Here is a 15,691-nt window from a genome sequence, read left to right on the forward strand (position 1 = left end):
GCTAGCCTACACAACCATGGAACCCTCTGGTGTTAAAAATGATCTACTTGTGCACCTTGTAACTGGTGATTCTCATCCTTTACATTATTGCATTGGTTTGTTGATTTGCAGATTCTAAGGAGGCCATATCTTGGAAGAGGACTATCAGATCGTACTGTTGATGTTATTGCGGCAGTCTGGAGGGATAGTACCCAGAAGCAGTACATTTCTTACATAAGGAAATGGGCGGTGTTTTGCTTAAGGCAGAATATTTCATACCACACTGCAGGCATCCCAGATGTGTTAGAGTTTTTGTCAACTCTCTATTTTGATTTTAAGTTAAGCTATAGTGCAATCAATACTGCAAGGAGTGCCCTCTCTGCATATCTATGGAGGGAATCAGAACAATATCCTGTAGGGTCACACCCTTTGGACTGTAGGTTTATGAAGGGAATTTTCAATTCCAAGCCTCCTAGACCCAGGTATACAGTAATCTGGAATGTAAGGGATGTGCTGATGCTCCTTCGTCAATGGACTCCTATTTCAGCTCTGTCCTTGGCCAAAGTTACCATGAAGGTAGTCATGCTCATGGTACTGGTTTCAGCACAGAGAGTGTAGACATTGCAGAAACTACGAATAGACAGGATGGAAATAGCTGCAGATGCCATTATGTTCTATGTCTATGATTTGCTCAAACAGAGCAGACCTGGAGTCACGGGATGTAAGTTGGGTTTTTCAGCATATCCTACAGATCCACGTCTGTAGTGTCACATTTACGATGTTACATTGAAGCCACCAGAACCTTAAGAGGTGCAGAATCTGCATTCTTTATCAGCCATAAGAAGCAGCATAAGTATATTTCAGTTCAGACTATCTCAAGGTGGCTGAAGCAGGTGCTGGTTGATGCAGGTATTGATACTGACAAATTTAAATCTCATTCCACCAGGGCGGCATCAACATCGGCAGCCAAGGATTTGGACGTTCCAATAGACCATATCCTCGCGGCCGCAGGATGGCCAAGTGAACGGATGTTTCACAAGTATTACCACAAGGAGATTACAGAACTTGGGGTATTTGGTGGTGCTGTTTTGGATTCAGTGTTAAGTTTCCCCATGGGATAGAGGGGTTACTATTGTTATGATAAATAAAACATTAACTGTTTGCATCAATGTTATGGTTATGCATTGTTGATTACTTTACTCATTCAGAGTATCAGTGCAGTGAGACGCCTGGATTAGAATCTACGGCATGAAATCACAGAGCTTTAAAATCTTCACGTTGTCACTCACGTGACTCCGAAGTAAAATAGTAACATTAAATAAGAGCTTACCAGTTTGAAGTTTGATCTTTATTTTATGAGGAGTTACGACTACGTGCCCTCCACTCCCACCCCTCATAAAGGTAATCTGGTAGATCTAGTCTTCATTTATCTTACTATTATACTTCAGTCACTATTATCTGTGATTTCACACCGCTGCTTTGAAGATTGACGCGTGTGCGGCTGGACGGGGTTCTTCACGTAATCCCTCATCGTAATTCCTCATAAAATAAAGATCAAACTACAAACTGGTAAGTTCTCGTTTAATCTCACTAATAAATATAACTTAGAGTGAAGTCGATACGGATTTATTGTCATCTGTACAAGTACTGCGATGAACAGCTGCGATGAACAACTCATCGCCGTTTCAGCTGCATCACACGCACAAATACTCAGTGCTACACAAAATATTAATTAAATGCAAATTACAACCACATTACACATACATTCTGCAAGTTAGTAAAAATAAAATTAAAAACTGCTCCAAAGACAAGGCATTAATGCAAAACACAATTAAAAATAAACACATCCATGGCAGTGCAGGCGGTAGTGCAACTCGTGTGCGTTGGAAATGCCGTACATGATGCGAACAGTCAGGATACATTCTACAGCGCTGATGTGGAGGTTTCTTCGACTATCAGGTTATATCCCGGAATATCCACAATACGACGACACAATCCGTATGGAACAAAGAACAGTCCGCATAGGAGCAGCCCTTCGGCCCACAGTGTCTGTGCCGAATATGATGCCAAGACCAACTCTTACCTGCTTGAACATAATCTATATCCTTCAATTACCTGCATACACGTGACTATCCAAAAATCTCTTCACCGCCTGTCTCGTATCAGCTTCCACCACCATCCCTGGCAACGCGTTCCAGAAACTCACCATCATTGGGGTAGAAAACCTGCCTCGCACATCTCCTTTAAACTTTGCCCCTCTCATCCTATAGCTATGCTCTCTACTATTAAATATTTCCCTCTCGGTAAAAGGTTCTGATTGTGTAACCTGCCCACCCCTCTCATAATTCGATAGACTTCCATCAAGTCTCCCCTCAACCTCCGGCGATCCGGAGAAAACTTTCCATAGTCGGTCTGACCTCTCCATTCTCTCAATGAAATCATAATTCTGGTAAACCTCCTCTGCATCGTTGCCAAGTACTTCATATCCACTTTCACATCCAGTGATTCTATCACCATCGACATTCCGGGTGTTCCGAAATAGGTGCGGGTGATGAGGAGGGGAGGGGGGAATGTGAGAGTAGGTGCAGGGTCAGAGTGAGAGGATAAGGAACAGGGAAATTAGGGCGGCGGTGGGCAGAATTGGTATTCAATGAGAGACGGCTGCGGGTTGAGACACACGGGACTGCAGATGCAAACTGCTGGACGAACGTAGCGGGTCAGGGGCTATCTGTGGCAACATCAGCTGTCGCTGCTATCAGCAAACAACGAACTGCACACCCAGAGAGGGCTTTTATTGTTGCGGGCGACTTTAACCACTCCAACCTTAAAACTGTACGCCCCAGGTTCCATCAACATGTCTCCTGTCCAACCAGAGGAGACAATATTCTGGACTTAGTTTACACTAATATTACTGAAGCCTACAAAGCCCTTCCCCTCCCCCACTTGGGACAGTCTGGCCACCTCTCTCTGTTCCTGCTCCCCAAATACACACCTCTCATCAGACGTGTGAAACCAACCGTGAGGACAGTGAAGGTTTGGCCTGAGGGGCTGTCTCTGTACTACAGGAACCGTTTCAGCAAACAGACTGGAGTCTGTTTGCCACTCAGGCCACCTTTGACTCTCAAGTGGACATTAACACATACACCTCATCCGTTTTGGACTACATCAAATTCTGCACCGACAACGTCACAACCCACAAACAAATAAAGACCTTCCCTAATCAGAAGCCGTGGATGAGCAGGGAGGTCAGACTCTTGCTGAAGGCTCGCGATGCCGCTTTTAGATCCGGTGACGCTGAGGAATACAGCTCATCCAGGGCCCACCTGAAAATGGAATCAGGAGCGCAAAACTCAAACACAAACGGCAGATCGAGGAGCATTTTCAAAACAACTCCGACCCCAGACGCATGTGGCAAGGCATCAAGTCCATTACCGACTACAATAAAGTTGACACCCTCCCCCCCCAGACAACGCCTCCCTTCCTGATGAGCTAAACTATTTCTATGCTTGTTTTGACCGGGACAACAAAACACCAGCCATCAAAGCCGCCCCACCCCCGAATGAACAACCCCTCAGTCTCTCCACCTCTGCTGTACAAGGCGCACTGAGCAAAGTGAATGAGCACAAAGCTGCCGGCCCCGATGGCATCCCCGGGCGTGTGCTCAGGGCATGTGCTGGACAACTATCCCTGGTCTTCACTGACATTTTCAATCTGTCACTGGCCCAGGGTGTCGTACCTACTTGCCTCAAGACCTCAACCATTGTGCCAGTGCCCAAACAGTCAGCTTCAGGGAGTCTCAATGACTTCCGCCCAGTGGCACTCACCCCCGTCATCGCGAAGTGCTTTGAGCGACTGATCTTGGCTCACCTCAAAGCCAGCCTCCCCCCCACACTGGACCCCCATCAGTTTGCCTACTGGCCCAACAGGTCTACCGAGGACGCCATATCTGCGGCCCTACACTCTGTTCTGACCCACCTGGACAATAACAACTCCTACATCAGGCTGTTGTTCATCGACTTCAGCTCCGCATTTAATACTGTCATCCCCGCCAGCTTGATCACCAAACACAGCGGACTTGGCATCACCACCTCCCTCTGCAATTGGACATTGGATTTCCTCACCAACAGACCCCAGTCTGTTAGGATCAACAACCTCACCTCCTCCACTCTAACACTGAACACAGGGCTGTGTGCTCAGCCCTCTCCTCTACTCCCTCTTCACCCATGACTGCGTCCCTAAGTATGGCTCCAACGCCATCATAAAATTTGCCGATGACACCACAGTGGTAGGACTGATCAGGGACAACAACGAATCAGCCTATAGGGAGGAGGTCCAGCACCTGGCAGCCTGGTGTACCAATAATAACCTCGTCCTCAACTCTAAGAAGATGAAGGAAATCATCGTTGACTTCAGGAAGATCAGAGGTGGCAGACATACCCCCATCCACATAAACGGGACTGAGGTGGAGCGTGTCTCCAACTACAATTTCCTCGAGGTACACATCTCAGAGGATCTGTCCTGGTCCCTCAATGCCACCAAACTGATCAAAAAGGCGCAGCAGCGCCTTTACTTTCTGAGAAGGCTTAAGAAAGCTCACCTGTGCCCCCAGATCCTGACCAACTTCTACCGCTGTACCATCGAAAGCATCCTGACCACCTGCTTCATGGTATGGTACAGCAGCTGCACCACAGCTGACAGGAAGGCACTGCAACGGGTGGTGAAAACCGCTCAGCACATCATCGGTGCCCCGCTCCCTGCCATAGATGCCCTTCACCGCAAACGGTGTCTGAGACGGGCCGAGAAAATCATCAAGGACCCCTCTCACCCTAACCATGGACTATTTGCCCTCCTCCCATCAGGGAGACGGTACAGGAGCCCAGGTCTCGCACAAGCAGGCTGAGGAACAGCTTTTTCAATAACACCATTACACTGCTGAACTCACAGTCCCGACGCTAGCTATCTTTTATACTCTCCTATCTGCATACATTTATTTGCCTATGTACCAGTTTAATTCATCCACAGGCACATATTGTTTAACCAGTATTTTTTATTTCTACTATCTTGCACTCTGACCAGACGCTAAACTGCATTTCGTTGTACCTGTTCTCGTATTTGTGCAATGACAAGAAAGTTGAATCAAATCAAACATCAGGTGCGGTGGCGAGGCAGAGATTACGTTACTGAACGAGGAATCCAGAGTCACATCCAGAGACGCAAATTCAAGTGTCTCCACTGCACCTTTAATGAATGATTGAAATTAAATCCTTCTATCATGCAGGGAATATGCAGATTTATTATGCTGTATTTTTTATAGAACAGTAACCGCTTATTTGGTTTGATTCAGAATTGTACAATTAATAAATGGTGGTAGTTGCAGCTTTTAAAAAGAACAGCGGTATAATTGCTGCCTTACGGCGCTTATAGCGCTAGAGAGCCGGGTGCTGTCTGTACGGAGTTTGTACGTTCTCCCCGTGACCGCGTGGAGTTTCTCCCAGATCTTCGGTTTCCTGCCACACTCCAAAGACGCGCAAGTTTGTAGGTTACTTGGCTTTGGTATAAATGTAAATTGTCCCTAGTGTGTGTAAGATAGTGTTAGTGTGCGGGGATCGCTGGTCGGCGCGGACCCGGTGGGCTGAAGGGCCTGTTTCCGCGCTGTATCTCTAAACTAAACTGCACTAAATACAGTTAATCGCCTCAGATTCTTTTTTAAAACTAGTTTGAGGATCGATGACCATAACGCTCCTAAATTGTTGTTTAAGATACAGTTCCACATGGCTGAAGTTCAAATGTCCTTTGAAATGGCCGAGAAAACCATTCAGAGGCCAATGAGGGGTGCGTAATAAATACTGGTCCTGCCCCGACACCCAAACCCATCACACCGGTAATGCGCATCTATTTAAATTAACCCTTTAATGAGGAAAAATCCTTAATAAGGAATTAATTTAAACAGATTAAGGAATTACAGAAGCAGTTTACCCGCTCCAGTGATCTGGGTTTCATTAACTATTCATCTTTCATAGATTAAGGATATTTAATGATTAATTGTTTAAGAAGGAACTGCAGATGCTGGAAAATCGAAGGTACACAAAAAAGCTGAAGAAACTCAGCGGGTGCAGCAGCATCTATGGAGTGAAGGAAATAGGCAACGTTTCGGGCCGAAACTGTCTGAAGAAGGGTTTCGGCCTGAAACGTTGCCTATTTCCTTCACTCCATAGATGCTGCTGCACCCGCTGAGTTTCTCCAGCTTTTTTGTGTACCTTTAATAATTAATTAATAAGGTTATTAATACGATACCGGTTTCAGCAGCAGGTGGCGACCCTGCGCCGTGAAACTGCACAATTCTTCAGACAGCTCGACATCACTCTGGTGATGGGAACCAGCACCACAATGAACGGAATTTCATCACATGCCTCAGTTGGAATGGCGGAGGCCCTAATGCGTCAAGAAAAACAAAGTTCTAGTCCAAAGGTAGACACAAAATGCTGGAGTAACTCAGCGGGACAGGCAGCATCTCCGGAGAGAGGGAATGGATGAAGTTTCTGGTCGAGACCCTTCTTCAGAGACCTCGACCCGAAATGTCACCCATTCCCACTCTCCAGAATTGCTGCCTGTCCCTCTGAGTTACTCCAGCATTTTGTGTCTATCTTCGGTTTAAATAGCATCTGCAGTTCCTTCCTAAAAAATGCTAGTCCAATTGGGTGGCACGGCGGCGTAGCGGTAGAGTTCCCGCCTCACAGCGCCAGACAGGCGGGTGCGATGCTGACTGCGGCTGCTGTCTGTACGGAGTTGATACATTCTCAATGTGGCCGCGTGGGTTTTCTCCGGGAGCTTCGGTTTCCGTCTACATTCTAAAGTCGTAGAGGTTTGTAGGTTATTTGCCCTCTATAATGTCCCTCGTGTGTAGATCTGTACTGTCCTCACTTCTGGGGGTGCGCTCTTCAATTGCTGTCTGTAGGCAGGAAGAAGCAGCACCGCGGTATGGTCGGATTTACCAAGTGAGGGCGAGGGATAGAACGATGGGCATTCTTGATGGTGGTGTAGCAGTGGTCGAGGGTGTTAGGTCCTCTGGTGCAGCAGGAGACATGTTGGTGGAAGTTGGGGAGTGCTTTCTTTAGGTTTGCCTCATTGAAGTCCCCAGCAATGGTGGTAAATGCCTCGGGGTAAGACGTCTGGTGTTTGTTGACCACGGCGTGCAGCTCCTCCAGTGCCAGACGGACGTCTGCCTGGGGTGGGATGTAGACCGCAGTCAGGATAACGGAGGTGAATTCTCTTGGGAGGTAGAAGGGACGGCACTTCACCGCCAGATGTTCGAGGTGTGGAGAGCAGGAGTTGGACAGGACTGCCACGTCTGAACACCACGCAGAGTTGACCATGAGGCAGACACCCCCTCCTCTCCCTTTCCCAGATGCCAGGGTACGGTCCATACGGTGGATGGAGAACCCTTCAGGCTGGACCGCTGAGTCTGGGGAGCTGGGGGTGAGCCATGTCTCTGTGAAACAGAACACAGAGCATTCCCTCAGCTCCCTTTGATGAAGCAGCCTTGCCCTTAAGTCTTCCACTTTGTTTTCAAGGGACTGTACATTGGCCAGTAGGATAGTATAGATAATATATATAAGCATCTGGATAAACAGGGTCTGATTAGGAACAGTCAACATGGATTTGTGCCTGGAAGGTCATGTTTGACTAATCTTCTTGAATTCTTTGAAGAGGTTACTAGGGAAATTGACGAGGGTAAAGCAGTGGATGTTGTCTATATGGACTTTAGTAAGGCCTTTGACAAGGTTCCTCATGGAAGGTTGGTTAAGAAGGTTAAACTGTTGGGTATAAATGCAGGAATAGCAAGATGGATTCAGCAGTGGTTTAATGGGAGAAGCCAGAGGGTAATGGTGGATGGCTGTTTGTCGGGTTGGAGGCAGGTGACTAGTGGGGTGCCTCAGGGATCTGTGTTGGGTCCTTTGTTGTTTGTCATGTACATCAATGATCTGGATGAAGGGGTGGTAAATTGGATTAGTAAATATGCAGATGATACCAAGATAGGCGGTGTTGTGGATAATGAAGAGGATTTCCAAAGTCTACAGAGTGATTTAGGCCATTTGGAAAAATGGGCTGAAAGATGGCAGATGGAGTTTAATGCTGATAAATGTGAGGTGTTACACCTTGGCAGGACAAATCGAAATAGGACGTACATGATAAATGGTAGGGAATTGAAGAATACAGTTGAACAGAGGGATCTGGGAATAACCGTGCATAGTTCCTTGAAGGTGGAATCTCATATAGATAGGGTGGTAAAGAAAGCTTTTGGTATGCTAGCCTTTATAAATCAGAGCATTGAGTATAGAAGCTGGGATGTAATGTTAAAATTGTACAAGGCATTGGTGAGACCAAATCTGGAGTATGGTGTACAATTTTGGTCGCCCAATTATAGGAAGGATGTCAACAAAATAGAGAGAGTACAGAGGAGATTTACTAGAATGTTGCCTGGGTTTCAACAACTAAGTTTCAGAGATAGGTTGAATAAGTTAGGTCTTTATTCTCTGGAGCGCAGAAGGTTAAGGGGGGACTTGATAGAGGTCTTTAAAATGATGAGAGGGATAGACAGAGTTGATGTGATCAAGCTTTTCCCTTTGAGAATTGGGAAGATTCAAACAAGAGGACATGACTTCAGAATTAAGGGACAGAAGTTTAGGGGTAACATGAGGGGGAACTTCTTTACTCAGAGAGTGGTAGCGGTGTGGAATGAGCTTCCAGTGGAAGTGGTGGCGGCAGGTTCATTGGTATCATTTAAGAATAAATTGGATAGGCATATGGATGAGAAGGGAATGGAGGGTTATGGTATGAGTGCAGGCAGGTGGGACTAAGGGAAAAAAATTGTTCGGCGCGGACTTGTAGGGCCGAGATGGCCTGTTTCCGTGCTGTAATTGTTATATGGTTATATGGTTATAGTAGGGAGAGGGGGCCGAAGTCCCCTGCGCTTCATTCTGACCTGGAGTCCTGCCCGTCGGCCACGTTTCCGGACACAATGGAGGCTTCTCCTTTGTTTCCAGGTACTGTACTTGCTGTACCTGCTGTTTCTGCGGACCTGCGCTGGAACGGGGATTCCCTCACAGTCGGCAGCTCCAGCTCCATAACGAACAGGGGATTCCCTCAAAGTCGGCAGCTCCAGCTCCAGCTCCGTTCTACCTGGGAGATCCAGCCCGTCGACTCTGGGGGACATCCCGGGGTCTCCAGGTACCGTACCTGTGATCCACAGTCGGGTCGGGAGTTCCACAGCCAGCGTGGGAAAGTTTAAAGTCCGGGGTTCTCGCAGCTGCGGGAGTTCGCGAAATTGCGAGAGCCTTGAGGTGCTCAAGCAGCTTGTCCGAAACGGCACCGATTTCTGCCGTTTTTCTGATCCAGGTAAGTTGTTGTAGTTGAGCCTTTTATTTTCCGGAGCTCCGCAAAAGTCGCCGCAGGCAGGCGCCATCTTGCCCAGGTATAACGAGTGTCGTTATGTTCAAATTGGTATGTTCAAGAAATCAAACGTTATTGATCATTCTTATTGCTCTTTTTTGTAATGTGCATAACGGCTGTAGGTTGGTTTTGTAGGTGTTACCCCATATCTCCCCACAGTAACTCAGGTATGGCAATATGAGTGTATTATACAGAGTATGTATAATACACTCAGGGTAGAACTAACCATATAACCATATAACAATTACAGCACGGAAACAGGCCATCTCGACCCCTCTAGTCCGTGCCGAACACATAATCTCCCCTAGTCCCATATACCTGCGCTCAGACCATAACCCTCCATTCCTTTCCCATCCATATAACTATCCAATTTATTTTTAAATGATAAAAACGAACCTGCCTCCACCACCTTCACTGGAAGCTCATTCCACACAGCTACCACTCTCTGAGTAAAGAAGTTCCCCCTCATGTTACCCCTAAACTTCAGTCCCTTAATTCTCAAGTCATGTCCCCTTGTTTGAATCTTCCCTACTCTCAGTGGGAAAAGCTTTTCCACGTCAACTCTGTCTATCCCTCTCATCATTTTAAAAACCTCTATCAAGTCCCCCCTTAACCTTCTGCGCTCCAAAGAATAAAGCCCTAACTTGTTCAACCTTTCTCTGTAACTTAGTTGCTGAAACCCAGGCAACATTCTAGTAAATCTCCTCTGTACTCTCTCTATTTTGTTGACATCCTTCCTATAATTAGGCGACCAAAATTGTACACCATACTCCAGAATTGGCCTCACCAATGCCTTGTACAATTTTAACATTACATCCCAACTTCTATACTCAATGCTCTGATTTATAAAGGCCAGCACACCAAAAGCTTTCTTTACCACCCTATCTACATGAGATTCCACTTTCATGGAACTGTGCACAGTTATTCCCAGATCCCTCTGTTCACCTACATTCTTCAATTCCCTACCATTTACCATGTACGTCCTATTTTGATTTGTCCTGCCAAGATGTAGCACCTCACACTTATCAGCATTAAACTCCATCTGCCATCTTTCAGCCCACTCTTCCAACTGGCATAAATCTCCCTGTAGACTTTGAAACTCTTCTTCATTACCCGCAACCCCACCTATCTTAGTATCATCTGCATACTTACTAATCCAATTTACCACCATCGTCCAGGTCATTGATGTACATGACAAACAACAGTGGACCCAACACAGATCCCTGTGGCACCCCACTCGTCACTAGCCTCCAACCTGACAAACAACCATCCACCATTACTCTCTGGCATCTCCCATTCAGCCACTGTTGAATCCATCTTGCTACTCCACCATTAATACCCAACCATTGAACCTTCTTAACCAACCTTCCATGAGGAACCTTGTCAAAGGCCTTACTGAAGTCCATATACACAACATCCACTGCTTTACCCTCATCAATTTCCCGAGTAACATCTTCAAAAAATTCAAGAAGATTAGTTAAACATGACCTTCCAGGCACAAATCCATGTTGACTGCTCCTAATCAGACCCTGTTTATCCAGATGCTTATATATATTATCTCTAAGTATTCTTTCCATTAATTTGCCCACCACTGACGTCAAACTAATAGGTCTATAATTGCTAGGTTTACTCTTAGACCCCTTTTTAAACAATGGAACAACATGCGCAGTACGCCAATCCTCCGGCACTATTCCCGTTTCTAATGACATTTGAAATATTTCTGCCATAGCCCCTGCTATTTCTACACTAACTTCCCTCAATGTCCTAGGGAATATCCTGTCCGGACCTGGAGACTTATCCACTTTTATATTTCTCAAAAGTGTCAGTACTTCCTCTTCTTTGATCCTCATAGTTTCCATAGCTACTCTACTTGTTTCCCTTACCTCACATAATTCAATATCCTTCTCCTTGGTGAATACCGAAGAAAAGAAACTGTTCAATATCTCCCCCATCTCTTTTGGCTCTGCAGATAGTTGGCCACTCGGACTCTCTAATGGACCAATTTTATCCCTCGTTATCCTTTTGCTATTAATATAGCGGTAGAAACCCTTCGGATTTACTTTTACCTTACTTGCCAAAGCAACCTCATATCTTCTTTTAGCTTTTCTAATTTCTTTCTTAAGATTCTTTTTACATTCTTTATACTCCTCAAGCACCTCATTTACTCCATGCTGCCTATAACTATTGTAGATATCCCTCTTTTTCCGAACCAAGTGTCCAATTTCCCTTGAAAACCATGGCTCTTTACAATTTTTACGATTTCCTTTCAACCGAACAGGGACATAAAGATTCTGTACTCTTAAAATTTCACCTTTAAATGTACTCCATTTCTCTTCCACATCTTTCCCATAAAACAAACTGTCCCAATTTACTCCTTTTAAATCCTTTCGCATCTCCTCAAAGTTAGCCTTTCTCCAATCAAAAATCTCAACCCTAGGTCCAGTTTTGTCCCTCTCCATAATTATATTGAAACTAATGGTATTGTGAACTAGTGTATGGATGATCGCGGTGCAAGAAGGAACTGCAGATGCTGGTTTAAACCGAAGATAGACACAAAATGCTGGAGTAACACACCAGGCAGCATCTCTGGAGAGAAGGAATGGGGGATCTCGACCCGAAACGTCACCCATTCATACTCTCTGATGCTGGCTGGGCTTGTATACTCTGGAGTTTAGAAGAATTAAAGGAGATCTTATGGAAACATATAAGAAGGGTTTCGGCCCGAAAAGTCACCTATTTCCTTCGCTCCATAGATGCTGCTGCACCCGCTGATTTTCTCCAGCATTTTTGCGTACCTAAGATTATTAAGGGTTTGGACACGCTAGAGGCAGGAAACATGTTCCTGGGAATCCAGAACCAGGGGCCACAGTTTAAGGTTAATGGTTAAGCCATTTAGAACGGAGATGAGGAAACACTTTTTCGCACAGAGAGTTATGGGTCGGTGGAATTCTCTGCCTCAGACGGCGGTGGAGGCCGGTTCTCTGGATACTTTCACGAGAGAGTTAGAAAGGGCTCAAATATAGCGGAGTCAGGGGATATGGGGAGAAGGCAGGAAGGGGGTACTGATTGTGGATGATTAGCTATGATCACATTGAATGGCTGTGCTGACTCGAAGGGCCGAATGGCCTACTCCTGCACCTATTGTCTATTGTCTATTGTTCCGTTGACCCACCATCCTTTCTAAGAAAAGGTTGCCCCTTAGGTTCCTATTAAATCTTTACTATCTGAGTTCCTTTTTGAACTCCAACTATGTTTTAATTATGTCCTGATGAAGAGTTTATTTAGATTTTGAACCTATCTTCTTGACATTGGGCCACTTTTAACATCTTCCTGAAGATTTACGAGGATGTTGCTGGGACTAGGGGGTGTGAGATATCGGGAGAGGTTGAGAAGGCTGGACCTCTCTTTATTGGAGAGCAGCAGGATGAGGGGAGATCTTATAGAGGTGTACAGACTCATGAGTGGAATAGATTGGGTAGATGCACAGAGTGTCTTGCCCAGAGTAGGGGAATCAAGGACCAGAGGACATACATTTAAATGTAAATGGGAAAAAATTAATAGGAATCTGAGGGGTAACTTTTCCACACAGAGGGTGGAGGGTTTATGGAACAAACTGCTAGAGGGTGTTGTTGAGGCTGGGTACATGGATAGTTCAGGTTTGGAGGGATATGGACCCTATGCAGGCAGGTGGGACTAGCAAAGCATGGGACCTGATGGCTGGTGTGGGAAAGTTGGGCCGGAGGGCCAGTTTCCACGATGCATCATTGTATTACTAGGCCCGTTACAAAATTAAGGTTTATTGTTCAAATTCAGTCAGCTCTGATATGTTTTTGTTGTAATTTAGGTTACAGTTCCGCTTCCTGTTGGTAGCCCATGCTTTCCCTCTCCCTCCATTCCCCACCCTTCCCAGTTCTGCAACCGGTTTGAGTATAGGAGCAAAGAGGTCCTTCTGCAGTTGTACAGGGCCCTAGTGAGACCACACCTGGAGTATTGTGTGCAGTTTTGGTCCCCTAATTGGAGGAAGGACATTCTTGCTATTGAGGGAGTGCAGCGTAGGTTTACACGGTTAATTTCCGGGATGGCGGGACTGTCATATGCTGAGAGAATAGAGCGGCTGAGCTTGTATACTCTGGAATTTAGAAGGATGAGAGGAGAGCATGATTATCAAGGGTTTGGACACGCTAGAGGCAGGAAACATGTTCCCGATGTTGGGGGAGTCCAGAACCATGGGCCACAGTTTAAGAATAAGGGGTAGGCCATTTAGAACGGAGATGACCCGGCACGGACTAGAGGGGTCGAGATGGCCTGTTTCCGTGCTGTAATTGTTATATGGTTATATGGTTATATGAGGAAACACCTTTTTACACAGAGAGTTGTGAGTCTGTGCAATTCTCTGCCTGTTCTCTGGATGCTTTCAAGAGAGAGCTAGATAGGGCTCTTAAAGATAGCGGAGTCAGGGGATGTGGGGGGAAGGCAGGAACTGGGTTCTGATTGGGGATGACCAGCCATGATCACATTGAATGGCGGTGTGTTGAATGGGCCAAATGGCCTACTCCTGCACCTATTGTCTATTGACTGTCCTTCTGATTACATTGTTTCCATGTTTGCTTTGTTCTCACCTTCTCCCAACGAACAATATTCTATGCAACATTTTCCTTGATAGAGCCATAGAGTGATAGTGTGGAAACGGGGGCTTCAGCCCACCTCGCCCACACCGACCAACAATGTCCCAGCTATCCTCGTCCCACTTGCCTGCGCTTGGTACATAACCCTCCAAACCTGTCCTATCCATGTACCTGTCCAACTGTTTCTTAAACGATAGGATAGTCCCAGCTTCAACTCCCTCATCTGGCAGCTTGTTCCGTACACCCACCACCCTCTGTGTGAAAAAGTTACCTCTCGGATTCCTATTAAATCTTTTCCCCTTCACCTTGAACCTGTGTCCTCTGGTCCTCGTTCCCCGAACTCTGGGTTAAAGACTCTGTGCTTCTTCCCGATCTATTCCTCTCATGAATGTGTACACATCTATATGACCTCCCCTCATTCTCCTACGCTCCATGGAATAGAGACCCAGCCTACTCAACCTGTCCCCATAGCTCACACCCTCTAGTCCTGGCAACATCCTCGTAAATCTTCTCTGAACCCTTCCAAGCCGAAGCTCTGTATTTCCCTCACCCCTGATGCCCAGTCTGAAGAAGGGCATCGGAAACGTCACCCATCGTTTCTCTACAGGGATGCTGCCTGTCCCGCTGAATGACATCAGCATTTTCTGTTTATTTTGAGTAACACTTGCTGTGAATAGGATGTCCCCTTTTAAATCACCAAGCATAGGCCCAGCCTAAATATAGAATATAGAACAGGACACAAGATAGACACACAAAGCTGGAGTAACTCAGCGGGACAGGCAGCATCTCCGGGGTGAAGGAGTAGGTGACGTTTCGGATCGAGACCCTCCTTCAGACTCGAAACGTCAACCATTCTTTCTCTCCAGAGATGCTGCCTGTCCCACTGAGTTACTCCAGCTTTTTTGTGTCTATCTTCTGTTCAAACCAGCTTCTTCAGTTCCTTCCTACATAATTCATCTTTATGTTTTATTCATTTCAGGAGGAAATCTCTCGGAAGAGCAGGTAGACAATTTCTTCTCTGAATCTTTATACCACTTGGACAAGTGTTTACAATGATCAATTTATAACGGACTGATTACATTTTTGTAGCCTTAACGAAATAGGTCAGAAAATGTCAGTGACTGGAGGCAGCCTCTCGATGGGATATTTCAAGTGCACTTTACCGTTTGCAGTGTGGAGAGAATATATTGCTACTGTTAAATCTAGTTAGCATTTTGTCACAATTTGATTTGTAAAGGTCAAGGTGGTATTTTACTAACTTCAAGCGACACAGCGGTGTACCGGATAGATTTACTGCCTCAAGGAGCCAGAGACTCGGGGTTCGATCCTATCCTCGTCTGGTGTGATACCTGTGTGTTCAGTTCTGGGCACCGTGTTAGAGGAAAACTGTTGTCAAGCTGGAAAGGGCACATAGAAGATTTAGACAATAGACATTAGACGATAGGTGCAGGCATAGGCCATTCAGTCTTTCAAACCAGCACAGCCATTCAATATGATCGTGGCTGATCATCCACAACCTGAGGAGAATGGGGTTGAAAGGAAAAGATAGATCAGCCATGAGCGAATGGCGGAGTAGACTTGATGGGCAGAATGGCTTATTTCTGCTCTTAGAACTTGTGTGAACTGTTATGGAGCAA

The 15,691-nt window shown here is 45.9% G+C and overlaps 1 protein-coding gene across 1 annotated transcript in view; it reads right to left on the reverse strand.

The window, feature by feature from the left end:
- Nucleotides 1-15,691, reverse strand: part of LOC116982232 (zinc finger protein 850-like) — a gene marked incomplete at its 3' end in the record, with an annotated part of 210,034 nt that overhangs the window by 139,432 nt on the left and 54,911 nt on the right. The window lies entirely within an intron of this gene.

The sequence above is a fragment of the Amblyraja radiata genome, chromosome 16, assembly GCF_010909765.2.
Source record: "Amblyraja radiata isolate CabotCenter1 chromosome 16, sAmbRad1.1.pri, whole genome shotgun sequence".
NCBI classification, from domain to species: Eukaryota; Metazoa; Chordata; class Chondrichthyes; order Rajiformes; family Rajidae; genus Amblyraja; species Amblyraja radiata.